Source organism: Acipenser ruthenus, unplaced genomic scaffold, assembly GCF_902713425.1.
Source record: "Acipenser ruthenus unplaced genomic scaffold, fAciRut3.2 maternal haplotype, whole genome shotgun sequence".
NCBI lineage: Eukaryota > Metazoa > Chordata > Actinopteri > Acipenseriformes > Acipenseridae > Acipenser > Acipenser ruthenus.
Genome location: NW_026708143.1, coordinates 88,694 through 102,764, shown reverse-complemented (window position 1 = coordinate 102,764; position 14,071 = coordinate 88,694). Strand labels below are relative to the sequence as shown.

Here is a 14,071-nt window from a genome sequence, read left to right as displayed (position 1 = left end):
GTGCTGAAATATGGAAATATAAAAAGCAAATGTGTCACCAGTAGTTCAATTGCTTTTTGAGTAATGGCTTCTTTCTTGCCACCCATCCATACAGGCCAGCTTTGTGTAGGGACTGGCTTATTGTTGATGTGTGAATGCTGACTCCCACCATAGACACAGAACTTTGCAGATTTCTCAAGGTCATTGGTGGCTTCAGTGACATCCCGAACCAGTTTCCTGCTTGTCCAGCTGCTCAGTTTGGGAGGGCGACCTGATCTGGGTAGTGTCTGGGTGGTATGATGCATCTTCCACTTCTTAATGATGGCCTTCACTGTGCTGAGAGGGATAATCAGAGCCTTTGAAATGTTCTTGTACCCTTCTCTGTGCCTCTCTACCACTTTATCCCTGACTTGTTTCGAAAGCTCCTTGGACTTCATGGTTGCTTTGTTGGTTCACTATGTGAGTTGCAGCTTGAAAGTCTTTATATGCCTGAATGTAATTATCTACAAGTTAAACCACTTTGAGTACATACAGGCTAAAACTATTTCACTAATTTTGTGACCTTTAACTTTATCAATGTGGAGTAGTTTGTGTAGATTCTACATGTAAAGTCTAATTTGAAAGCGTCGTGGAGTACGCTCAGGTGCCAACAAAATGTGAAAACTTTGCAGGGGGGTGAATACTTCTGCAAACCACTGGAATTGCTTAATAAAAATGTCTTGTGCAAAATGCTTTTTCGGGTTCCCATTCGCTCAGTTTATTTTACTTGAGAAAACCCGGCTTTCACACAACGTCATGCAAATGAAGGGGAAAGGTGGGGGCTGCTATATAAATTAGCCATGTGTAAAGTTCTTGTGCTGTTTTTGCAGATGGCTCATGAAAATGTTGTTTCCATGCACAGAGAACTGGTACACAAGAGAATCTAAGCTGATGTAATAAAGATGTGATTTCTAAATACCTTGTGCCTGTTTGTTTAATAGAGTCCCCCAGAGAGAGAGGGGAGTATTCAACACATCTGGAGCAGAAATCACCTCGTTAAGAAGCAATGGTATGCAGCCCATTAAAGTGCTAAAAGGTCTCTGGCGCACCCTGCTGGAAACAGTATTGATTTTACACTTCAAGCTGCCCACATGATAACTGTGGTATACTGTGCTGCGTCCTGAGGTACCACAGATTCACCATGGTATCAGGGAAGATTCCACACAACACACTGCAAGAGGCTGAGCAATGCAGGAGGAAAAAAAGAGAAACTTGCACTCATAATAACAATCTATTTAATATATTACTAATGTGATGTAACACAATCAGAATGCTCAACAACATGATGAACACAGATTTTGGTGAGTTTTTGATCTGAACAGATTGTGATTAGGGGTGACCCTATTTATCAAGCAAGTTTATTCTTTTGTTTTCAGTTAATATTTCTGTATTTAGTCGAATGCACTCCTGTTGTTTAGGTGTCCCCAAGTGTCTGCATTTCTAAGAATGTTCTCAAGTCCTGTAAGAGCCTGCAACTGACTTAACTTCTTCACACTAAGTGCAGGGATAGGATTACACATATGTGTGAATGTTATGGTGTCTTGTGCGGTTTCCTAACTGACTGAATGAAGGTTTCCTAACTGTGTAAAACTCTTATCACTGGTCTGTATGTGAGAAGGTTTCTCTCCTGTGTGAACGCGCTGGTGTCTTTTAAGCAGTGATATATGATTGAAACTCTTCCCACAATCAGCCCAGGAACACGGAGTCCCTCCTGTGGGATTTCCCTTGTGAGTTTCAGGAGCATCTAATTGACAGGAACTCTTCCCACCTTTAATAGAATGAGGCAAGGTCTTCAAGTTGCCCTGGGTTTCAGAATTGTTAAAACATACAGAATGTGCCGTCTCTGTACTCTCCACAGTAAGTGGGTGTCTGTCTTGTAAGGAAGCGATTGTAACTGAGTGAGTTCTCAATGTCTTCACATATTCTTCTTGTTGTTTCTCTGTGTTTCTTGCACTGTGGTTTGCCTCTAGAAGCGTTTTTGCACTGGGCTGATAGAGTGGAGTCGTGTTCTCCTTCATCTACTTTAGAAGCTAAAGAAAGAAAGAGAAGAGAGACAAAGGTTATTGTACAGCATTTTTCCACATGCACTGTTCTGAACACAAGTGAATGAGCAGTTCAGTGATTGGTTGCTTGAGATGAGGTGGATTCATTCACCAGTTAGTGTCCCGCAAGTTTCAGTAACAGCAAAAATGATGTCAACATGTCAGCCAAGTGGAAAATGAAAACATGCTTTTTTTAATGTTTAAAATGGAATATTTTAAATCGAGCCAACAGAGCATCATGAAAAATCCTATTTAGTACCTGCATTTTGATAGTACTGCAATGTATCTAATATTTAATTTGTTTTTTGATAATTAATAATTAATATAGAAATTATCTGTTGAGCTGGTCTGCTGTACAGAACACCTCCACACACATACTTACTGTACTGTGACAATAATAACACAGCAATGCTTACTGTGAGACACACAAAAGTGAAATGTGGCATTGCGAGCAAACATTACAGTCCTCGGGATAGTTGCAGTGAGATGAGCGTTTAAAAATTATATTGTATTTGCATAAAGTGTAAGAAATAAAATAAGACTCATGTTGGTGATCCTGCTGCATACATTCTCCACAGAAACTCTCTACTGAAATGTTTCTTCTGGTGACGCTGAGCAACCCGACTGGATTTGGCATCACCCAGTGATGAGACATGTGATCCCTGTAGCTCTGTAAAGCTGTGGGAGCAGAACTGCAAACAGTCTACCAGGAATGAGGAAAGGCAAAGATCTAACACAGGGGTGTCCATCCAGACACAGGAGTATCACTTTATATAACTGAACCTGTTCAATGTGGAGTGGAATGGCCTCCAGGAGCGTGATTGGACACCGCTGATCTCACAGCATTCTAAAGAGGCGTGGCAGCGGCTTCACATCTAGCAGGTGCCTCAGGAGCAAGCACAGTGATGTCCTTGTTGACATAGTGGTTGGGCAGCTCCCCTTGGTTAAAATATGAATCTCAAGCACACTGCTGGTGTTCAGTACCAGGTTCTGCAGGATGAACAGGCAGCTCAATGCTGCTTGTTTTGTAGGATTACCTCTGAATCCCAGTTCACATTCAGATGGAGAGTCATCACACAGGTTGGATCCCAGCTTGTTGTTCTACCACAAGTGTACAGGCATGATTTTCATGAGGAAGTTCCTCTGCGATGGGGACACATTCCTGCTCTATGAATTCCTCTTTAATAGGAACACATTCCTGTTGAGGGACCTCTTCATCTTTAACACATGCCAGCTCTGTAACCTGCATTAGACTTGCACAGCACTCCTGCTTCTATCTTTGGCCCTTCCTGTGCTTCAGATTCAGGGATAGCGTGGCTCTCTTTGGGATCTGTGGGAAGCAAAACTGTATACAATTAGATCTCTTACTTACCAGCTAGGTTTGTTAGTTGCTTTGATCAGGGATTTAAAGTTACTGTTCCTCAGTTATTTCGTATAGGGGTGAGCCGGTATAATAGTTTGGTGGTTTAGGTACATGATGGCATTGATACCATTCCTGATATTCTACATTGCAATTGTCGGTTAACGCTGTGTTTGTGTTCCTATGAACAAAGTGAAGGAAAAGGCATTTTCATATGAACATCTTTTTATTCTACGTCCTGTACAAGACTCAGTGCTGCTGGGCTTTCTCACCTCCTGTAGCCTCACACTGGAGCATTGCATCCACTTCTACCTCCCTGTCAATCACCATCATGACCGCCGTTCTGCCTTTGCATTGTTCTAATGCAAACATCCATTTCTCTACTGCAAACATGCTTAGAAACCAAGCCTGGAGACTTGCAGTCTTAGCAAAGTGTCTGAGGAATGTCTTTTTGTTACCTGATCCTGTATTGTGAGAACGGTTTTGAAGGAAACGGTCAACGCAGAATACAAGTTTCAATGTGTCAAATACAATGAGCAGACAAGCGACTGCAGCAGGATAACCTGCTTATTCTCAAAGCAGTTTCATTTAAACAGGTGATTTACACAACTCAAACTTTTTCAAGTGCAGCAATATGTTTTTTGTACAAACTCCACCTGTGTAATAATCATTAGGCACAACATTGGAAGCTTACTTGAGCAACGTCACATGACCTGTAGATATAAATCCAATAACATCCCTTGTAGTATTAAAATACATTTGTAATGGTGTGGCTCTCCCTACTGTATGTATCCTGTGCAAACTCATCTCTGCTCTTAAATAATAACCTGGATTAGTAAATGTTTATAAGCAATATGAGCGATTGTTTCCTAATTCTGTTTACCATCAGCTGAACAAAGTACTTTATTTAGAGACTCAATCTAGAGACTCAATAAAATGATACAATTCAGTTGACACCTTACTGTGTTGTATTTACTTCCTCCAACTTCAACCCTTAATTGAACTTGTGGAACCACTCGGGTCCAAAATCTTACAGCGGATTGGTGCAGGCAGGGTGCTGCTGCCGCCCCTTTATTCACACAGTGAGGTCTGGCAAGATCGTGTAAATGTGTGTGTGTGGAACAAGAAGGAAACAGGACTGAAGCAAAAGAACGAGCAGCGAATGAGCCGCGACTGTACCAAAGACAAACTCAACAGCACTGGAGCGGAATACAATGAAACCATTTATCTAAAAATAGATTCACAGTCAAACAGTTCAATCAAACACTGAAACCTGATGTGCTGCTGCCTGTATGCTGATATTAAATCACAAATCATTATTCTAACCCTCTGCAATATGGTCTGTGACTGTCTCAGTGGGACTCTATACAAGACATCACTTTACCAGAAGGATGCCATTGAAGCCTCCTAAATTAGACTGGTTAAGATTTTCCAATCTAGTACTTTCTAGAATACCTATTTAAATATATAAAATAATACAATGCCTCGATTTGACTCTTTATAACCAATATCAGGACAGAGCTGCGCTTATTATAATCAAACACTTTAAAACGTGTCTTAAGAAAAATTCTAACCAAAATCTTTCCAATAGAAGGTGGTTTAAGGTGTTTGATTGACCAAGCAATACCACACAATAAAATCAATCTTACCTTGAAATATTAAAGGTTGTTTAATGTCTGCATCTGTAGCGTTTATACACCCTCGCACAGCTTTCAGCTCGTTCTCTGATATTTCCAATCTCAGCTTCAGACTTTCATTCTCTTTCTCCTTTTTTTTTCCATTTCCACTCTGAATTCAGTGAATTTGCTGCCGACAGCTTTAGTAATCGCGCACAAGACGGTGTGTAGAGCCGCTTTCACTGCGTGCTCGATGGTAGAGGCGAGCTCGTCTTGAAAGAGCGACACGGACACACTGACGCGTCCATCTTCACTGGTTTGAGTTTCAGACTGGTCTAGCGGAATCCTCTTTTCAATCAGAAACGCCGCCTGCGGTTTGTATTTAGTAATATTTATTTTTTACTGTAGTCTTCCCATTCAAATATATATTCATCACTTCTTCTGGTGTGATAAAGAAAGAACACAAACAACAGGCTTTGCAAGGAGTAACTTTCCTTTGGTCTTTCAGAATCGCGCAGAGCTCTGCTGGAGCTTCAACGCGTTTGTTTCTCAGTAAATCATCTCATTGAAAAGCTCGACTTGTCTGTAGCTGCGACTGACGCGCTCCGCTCTGTGTGTGAAATTCAACACAGAAAAGGGATGCTTTCCTTTTCACGGAACTCCGTGAAGGTGATAAACAAACACAAAAATCACTAATTATTAGAAAACATTTCATCCCAGCCTACATATTTTAAACAGCAGGAGACAGCGTGTTGTAAAATCATCACTGACTGCAACCACCTCTCCACACATGAACAAAACAAACCTCTCTATTTCCTGTACTGAAATGAAAGCGTCACTAGCAGAAGGCGGGTCTGGTTGGATCCATCGCGTATTATTGGCTGTAGAAACACTCTATCCCCAGCATGTGAGCCTGATTGGTGTAGAAACACTCTATCCCCAGCATGTGAGTCTGATTGGCTGGCCTCCCTATGGAGGCGGTTATGAAACTGGATGCCAGAGTTCGCCATGTTGGCTCTTTCAGCGCTGTGTTCAATGCGATGCATTCAGGCGCGTTAAGTAAGTGAGCCGCTCAGAAAGCACACGGAGCTGAATTTAAATGACTTAACGCTCTGCTACAGGAGAGCGCTGAGCGACTTTTAAAAATGGAGAATAATAATGATTTGCTTGTTTGTGTTTCTGAGGTGATGGTTGATGAAATGGCCCCGTGTGAAGTTACTGTCCCCTGCTGGACCTCGCTGAGTTCGGCGCTCTGTTTGGACTGAACCTCATATCTGTCTGTGTTTAATACCGACAATACCGACGTTAATAATGAACATTATAAATGATATTAATACCACAAACCTAATAATAATACATTAATAACTATAAAACAGCTCTACATTTAAAAAGAAAAATGAAATTAAATAATACAAATTCGAAAACAACCAGTTGTGGAGTAGTGGTTAGGGCTCTGGACTCTTGACCGGAGGGTCGTGGGTTCAAATCGCGGTGGGGACACTGCTGCTGTACCCTTGAGCAAGGTACTTTACCTAGATTGCTCCAGTAAAAACCCAACTGTATAAATGGGTAATTGTATGTAAAAATAATGTGATATCTTGTAATAATTGTAAGTCCCCCTGGATAAGGGCGTCAGCTAAGAAATAAATAAATAATAATATTTTTTACATTATTGTCTACATGCATCATCTCAGATAATTACAGTGTCATTTATCAGACCCTTCGGCGTTGTCTTTTGAAGAATTAAACCTGCCAGATCGAACGCAGGCTAACATTCAATTAATCAATCTATCTATTAATCATATATATTTTCTATAGCGCCCGATATGCGCTTCACAAAATCTACTTAAAAACAACAAAATATCTAATTGTAAGGCTGGTCGAACAAAATAAGTCTTCAGTGTAATTTTAAACAAAGAGCGCTTTCCACGATTTAAGATGCTTTCGAGACAGAATATTGGAATTGGCTGCCGAAACTGGGGGATAAAACTGCCTGTGATCAAAGTGGGCAGAAAAGTTGCATACTTTGCATACCGTATTTGGGAGAAAAGAAAACGGATCATCTCTGATTTGCAACGTTTCCATGGTTCGGCCCGGCCACTGCCGTGTGACTGGTTAAAACGATGTTCAGTTTTTTTTTTTCTGCTGCTGGTAATTCAGTCATGAGACAGCTGTAGCAGAGTGGCGCAGCGGAAGCGTGCTGGGCCCATAACCCAGAGGTTGATGGATCGAAACCATCCTCTGCTAGCTTGTTTTTCTTCTGTTAGCAAAGTAGTTTTTTTAAATATTAACTGAAGCAATTAATTAATATTACATTTCGCAATCAAGGATGATATAATGCGCAAAGATACTTGTCTCATAAGAGCTGAAATAAATTATAGCGCTTTGATATTATGTTACTAACGGATTGTTTAGAAATGTACGTAATTATATTACAACTATTCTAAAAAAGAATGTTATCTCGAAAAAGGAGGCTTGACAAGCCGAAATTGCTCAGCTGGGAGAGCGTTAGACTGAAGATCTAAAGGTCCCTGGTTCGATCCCGGGTTTCGGCAAACAACAAGACGATATTGGTTTTGTATTATTTTGAACTAAAAAAAACAGAGCACATTCATTCTTCAGCGTAATTGGATGAAATAACAGCGTATCAGAGTGCCATTTTCTAATGTGATTAAGAAATGCAAAAAACATCGTCCCTGGGTGGGCTTGAACCACCAACCTTTCGGTTAACACAAGAACGCGCTAACCGATTGCGCCACAGAGAACAACCTGTTAAGCAGCCAAAGCATACGAGAGTGATGAGCAAGGCGAGATGCTGCAGAACGTGATCGAGGGAGCAGTACTCATCAGAACCTGAGATCACATCTAAGAAGAAAGCAACACGGGGCAAGAAAGTCTATGTAATCAATTATGGCAGCACAACATATGTCGTTTTGTTAGATAACACCCTGGGAGACAACAGAGCAGTGTGTGTAAATAGCTACAATGGAAACCATATACTTACGACTTAATTTTGATACAGAACTGTGGTCATGGGTAATCTGTTTTCATTATGATAAGAAAGCTACAGTTCAGTGGATTATATTTGGAATCTTTGGTTCTGTCATTCACTATCTTCTCAAATAAGATGACAAATTAATAGCTCAGTTGGTTACAGTGAAAGAAACCTCGAAAAGTCAGCCCGGCTAGCTCAGTCGGTAGAGCATGAGACTCTTAATCTCAGGGTCGTGGGTTCGAGCCCAACGTTGGGCGTCCTTTTTAAATACAAATTGAAGATGTTTCTTCGAGACAACGGAGCAAAGTCTGATTCTGTTCACATTGTATACAGTATTGCAACAAAATTACTTATTGGTCATTGTCAAATAGCAATTGCTATTGTAAAAAGCATGCATCGTTTATAGCTATAACGAAATTGAAATAAATAATCTTACTTTTTTGGGTTGACTTCAATCCGTTTCTTTTTTTTAGAATTGTCTTAGCATCATTCATGGAGCATCAGTTGGTATGTGCGTAATAAACCCAATCGGGCCTTGATACGATCCCCTAGTGTGTGCTGAAATAAATAATGCGTTTTTCTACATTAACAAACGCAGCTTGTCAGAATGGCCGAGAATAACACAGATTTCATTTTTGTTGTAAACAGACTACTTGTTAACGTCACTGAAAAATATTTTGTGTCCAAACATGTTATTTAACTTGATTGTTTTAAAATTCCAAATAACATATTACTTTGAAAAACATCTCCGTCGACCACTGGATCGTGGTCTCAGGCTGGGACGTGGACCATTGAGAACAGTATAAACCATCTATTACTAGACGCAGTTTACAGGAGAAATGCCCTCCTTTAACATGCTAGGATGATCGACTTCGGCATTCTCCAACTGCTGTTTACATTTTCTAACACGTTATGAGAAAGAACAATATTTTGGTGTCCAAACAGTGTTATTTAATTTGATTGTTTTAATATTCCAAATAACATATTACTTTGAAAAACATATATGTTTTTAATACAGTCCTATTTGAGTATTTAAAATATGATTATATTCAAATGCCAGCAACGGTGTGTTAATTTAACGAAGCGCCTAACGCCGCTCGGAACGTTCGCGGAATGTTCACGAGCCGGTTGCCTAGCAGCGTCTCCCCCTCCTTCTCTGCCCCGCCGTCTCACCCTCTTTCGTTGCTCCAGGTAGGAGTTCAAATTTAGCTTCGTTATATTAGCGCAATTCTTTACTAACTTTTACAAATTAGCTTATTAGGGGCTTCGTGTTTTTAAGATGGTTCAGGTGCAGTCCGGACAGACTGACTAGAGCATCATTACAGTATACCGCACTGCGCTCAGCTCAGTGTGGCCGCTGATACACAAAATAATGAACGACTGTTTAAATAAATCACATGTATTGCTTTTTAATGCTAAATATGTATCTGGTATTCTAAGTATTATCAACAATTAATAATTCAGCTCTATTCATATTCAGAATGTAATACAGTATTAAAACTATCAAACTGACTGGAAACATGGAACACATTAATTGCGATCGATTCGATACCAATAGGATTACATAAGAGCTGTTGTGTATAGACAATGTCATAAACGCCGAAATGAACACGGGCGGTATTTATTAAGGGCTGAATCGTTTAGATGTTCGAGAGATCTAGGTGTACTGGACAAATCTACTGGATTTTTTTCCAAATCGTAAGTGTACCGCCTGTGATAATACATTTAAAACTAAGAAAATGCACAAGCCATACAACGAAAAAAAAAAGAGTACAGTATCTTACAAGTGATTGTGCTTCAGCTCATGTCATTAATGTGATTTCTTGTCCTAGCCATTTGCAATATGATGGTAAAACTACTAGACAGTTACAATTGCGCATTAATGAGCGAACATAAAAGTTCAATTAGGAGAAAATATATTCATCCACCACTAGCTAGACATTTTGTAGATGCCAAACATTCCGTTTCAGATCTTAAATTCTGTGGCATACAAACATTTTCAAGATCGCAGTGGTGGTAATGTCACGGGTGACGAATGTGTTGATTATTATTTTATTCAGTGTTATCACTTATGATTTTTGAATTTTAATTGGATTGGTTTTCCTTTTTTTGCACAGTTTGTTTATTTGAATGATTGTTTTATTTTTGAGCATTAGATGCATTTTAATGTGTATTTGTTCACTTAACCATACGTCATCCACTCTCTGGTCCAGACCTCCTCTTAGGGCTCCTGTCCAGACGCCTGTTTGGGCAGCCCTCTCCATAGGGTGCTGCGCTTCAGCTGAAGTCCTCTGGAGAGATCCTGATATCCTGACATAAACCACGAACGCAAAGGTTCTTGTCAGTACCTCTTTTCAAATGTCTTCAATCACCAAATTCTGCAGTCCTCCCAGAGTGAGTCTACGAGAAAAAATAACAAAACGAAACTGACACTGTCCGTGCACAAAAAAACCCCAACCACTCGCTGTCTAATCTCGTCCTCTTTATTTTCGTTTACTTCCCTCAGCATCTCTCTCTTTCCTATTCCGGTATCTCCTAGTTCCATGCTCCCAGTCTCTTAGTTCCTCACCCTTTTTATACCTCAAAGCCCTTCTAATTCCAGGTGTGTACAGGTACCTGCAATTGTTTGGGGCGGGACCTGAGGTCCGTGTGCACAGTGCTTCTGATAAACAAAACAAAAAATACTTTAATTACGAACTCCGTTTCACCCGTGCACCAAACAAAACAGACAAATAATAATCAACACAGCAAAAACACAGTGCAAAGCAAACAGAAAATTATGAAAATTATGAAAAGAAAAAAAAACGATCTAAATAAAATGTTCACACACGATCTAAATAAAATATTCACACAATACTAATTAATACGTGCAGAAAATAAATAAATAAACACAGGCATATGATTCCCAGCCAATACAACTCTGTTTATGCCCACGTTTCAAATAATGACATTTCTAAAAGCAAATCGTATTGTTTTATGTTTTCTTTACTTTAAAAGCTGAGAATCAAACACACTTCCGACAACTTCATAGCCCTGCTGGCTACGAACAAGTATTGAGTCGGCTGTTTCCCATGACCCTGGTGATACCCCGTGTTTTCCTAGTATCAGCGTCGGCATTACCATGTGTTTGGCATGCTTGCTGTACACTCTAGCATTGCATAACAAGCTGCCATTACAGCTGGACTTCGTGGCGCAACGGCAGCGCGTCTGACTCCAGATCAGAAGGTTGCGTGTTCAAATCACGTCGAGGTCAAAGCCGCCTTTGTTTTTATTCCGCACTATTTCATTTTTTAACGTGTTTGAATTTGACTGTTTCCGGACATTTATTTATACAATTTAGCCTATACAACATATTGATTGTATAGCGATCAAACAGATATTAATTGTATTGCGATTCATTTGTATTTTTCATTTGATACAGCACAATAAACTAAAGTGAATCCGAAATTACTGTTGACCAGTCTTCATTGACACAGTTGGGTAATAAAGTCATATTAACACTTCCTTGCATGAGATAGTGAAAATGTGTGTAACCTTTCAGTAAGTATTTTAAATTCATTTGGGAAGGTTTAAGATTGTGAAGAAGTTTAAATATGCTGCGTATTTGCGCATTGGGAACTTTGCATAATGACGTTTTTATTAATGCCACTTTCTTACGGACAGTAGTCAGGGTGATGATACAAGACCAGAGCCAATAAACCTGCTATTTGCTTGTCCTTTCACTACCATATTCTATTGTGCTTGTTCAGAATACGCGTGAATCCTGAAAACATCTCGTTAATATTTAAACAAAGCCAGCAGTCACTTTATTGATCACCCTGTGGATTAACCGCTATTGGAATACAGATGATTGTGTTAAAGATGTTAATAGACTTTCTATGTACACGTTTTAGAGCTAAGCGTTTCTTGAGGCAGTTCAAGCGCGGCACTTTCAGGCAACCAGTTCCAGTGATTGCCTTTTGGACTTACTCTGGAAGGAATACAAAAAAAAAAAAAAAAAAAAAAGCATTTGTTGAGAACCGCATTTGGGAGAAAACTTAACAATTTCGAAATTGTAAAGGCTTCGGATTCTATTATGGTGTTGCCGAGCTGTTGAACGTTTTTCATTACAGGTTTACTGGATTGCCAAAAAGAATGCTATCTCGAAAGATCAGTCTTGTCACGCCGAAATAGCTCAGTTGGGAGAGCGTTAGACTGAAGATCTAAAGGTCCCTGGTTCGATCCCGGGTTTCGGCAAACAACAACACGATATTGGTTTTGTATTATTTTGAACTAAAAAAACAGAGCACATTCATTCTTCAGCGTAATTGGATGAAATAACAGCGTATCAGAGTGCCATTTTCTAATGTGATTAAGAAATGCAAAAAACATCGTCCCTGGGTGGGCTTGAACCACCAACCTTTCGGTTAACAGCTGAACGCGCTAACCGATTGCGCCACAGAGACCAACCTGTTAAGCAGCCAAAGCATACGGGAGTGATGAGCAAGGCGAGATGCTGCAGAACGTGATCGAGGGAGCAGAACTCATCAGAACCTGAGATCACATCTAAGAAGAAAGCAACACGGGGCAGGAAAGTCTATGTAATCGATTATGGAAGCACAGCATATGTCGTTTTGTTAGATAACACCCTGGGAGACAACAGAGCAGTGTGTGTAAATAGCTACAATGGAAACCATATACTTACGACTTAATTTTGATACAGAACTGTGGTCATGTGTAATCTGTTTTCATTATGATAAGAAAACTACAGTTCAGTGGATTATATTTGGAATCTTTGGTTCTGTCATTCAATTATTTCTCAAATAAGATGACAAATTAATAGCTCAGTTGGTTACAGTGAAAGACACCTCGAAAAGTCAGCCCGGCTAGCTCAGTCGGTAGAGCATGAGACTCTTAATCTCAGGGTCTCTGAATGGAGGCGTGGGTTCAAATCCCACTTCTGACAGTTGACTTTTACTTATTTTTTAAAATAATAAATTTCAGCACTCAATACCATTTTAATTTCCATTTTAAATCGGACTAAAATAGTGTTCCTAATACAGATTGCATTTTTGTTGTGTGAGACTCTTAATCTCAGGGTCGCGGGTTCGAGCCCCACGTTGGGCGTCATTTTTAAATACAAATTGAAGATGTTTCTTCGAGACAACGGAGCAAAGTCTGATTCTGTTCACATTGTATACAGTATTGCAACAAAATTACTTATTGGTCATTGTCAAATAGCAATTGCTATTGTAAAAAGCATGCATCGTTTATAGCTATAACGAAATTGAAATAAATAATCTTACTTTTTTGGGTTGACTTCAATCCGTTTCTTTTTTTTAGAATTGTCTTAGCATCATTCATGGAGCATCAGTTGGTATGTGCGTAATAAACCCAATCGGGCCTTGATACGATCCCCTAGTGTGTGCTGAAATAAATAATGCGTTTTTCTACATTAACAAACGCAGCTTGTCAGAATGGCCGAGTGGTCTAAGGCGCCAGACTCAAGGACTCTGTCTTTCTAAAGAATTGTGTGTTCTGGTCTCTGAATGGAGGCGTGGGTTCAAATCCCACTTCTGACAGTTGACTTTTACTTATTTTTAAAAATAATAAATTTCAGCACTCAATACCATTTTAATTTCCATTTTAAATCGGACTAAAATAGTGTTCCTAACACAGATTGCATTTTTGTTGTAAACACACTACTTGTTAACGTCACTGAAAAATATTTTGTGTCCAAACATGTTATTTAACTTGATTGTTTTAAAATTCCAAATAACATATTACTTTGAAAAACATCTCCGTCGACCACTGGATCGTGGTCTCAGGCTGGGACGTGGACCATTGAGATCAGTATAAACCATCTATTACTAGACGCAGCTTACAGGAGAAATGCCCTCGTTTAACATGCTAGGATGATCGACTTCGGCATTCTCCAACTGCTGTTTACATTTTCTAACACGTTATGGGGAAGAACAATATTTTGGTGTCCAAACATGTGTTATTTAATTTGATTGTTTTAATATTCCAAATAACATATTACTTTGAAAAACATATATTT

The 14,071-nt window shown here is 39.5% G+C and overlaps 1 long non-coding RNA gene and 5 other non-coding genes across 6 annotated transcripts; 4 read left to right on the top strand and 2 right to left on the bottom strand.

The window, feature by feature from the left end:
- Positions 1-1,236: 1,236 nt before the first annotated feature.
- LOC131729790 (uncharacterized) lies at positions 1,237-5,844 on the bottom strand. Its single transcript, XR_009323721.1, has 2 exons — positions 5,070-5,844; positions 1,237-3,390 (listed from the first exon to the last, which is right to left on the bottom strand). It is a non-coding gene; the product is annotated as an uncharacterized LOC131729790 (long non-coding RNA).
- A 1,674-nt stretch (positions 5,845-7,518) lies between these two features.
- trnaf-gaa (transfer RNA phenylalanine (anticodon GAA)) lies at positions 7,519-7,591 on the top strand. The gene has a single exon. It is a non-coding gene; the product is annotated as a tRNA-Phe (tRNA).
- Positions 7,592-11,212: 3,621 nt separating this feature from the next.
- On the top strand, positions 11,213-11,284 carry trnaw-cca (transfer RNA tryptophan (anticodon CCA)). Its single transcript has one exon. It is a non-coding gene; the product is annotated as a tRNA-Trp (tRNA).
- Positions 11,285-12,194: 910 nt separating this feature from the next.
- Positions 12,195-12,267, top strand: trnaf-gaa (transfer RNA phenylalanine (anticodon GAA)). Its single transcript has one exon. It is a non-coding gene; the product is annotated as a tRNA-Phe (tRNA).
- Positions 12,268-12,402: 135 nt separating this feature from the next.
- Positions 12,403-12,476, bottom strand: trnan-guu (transfer RNA asparagine (anticodon GUU)). The gene has a single exon. It is a non-coding gene; the product is annotated as a tRNA-Asn (tRNA).
- Positions 12,477-13,481: 1,005 nt separating this feature from the next.
- Positions 13,482-13,592, top strand: trnal-caa (transfer RNA leucine (anticodon CAA)). Its single transcript has 2 exons — positions 13,482-13,519; positions 13,547-13,592. It is a non-coding gene; the product is annotated as a tRNA-Leu (tRNA).
- Positions 13,593-14,071: the final 479 nt, after the last annotated feature.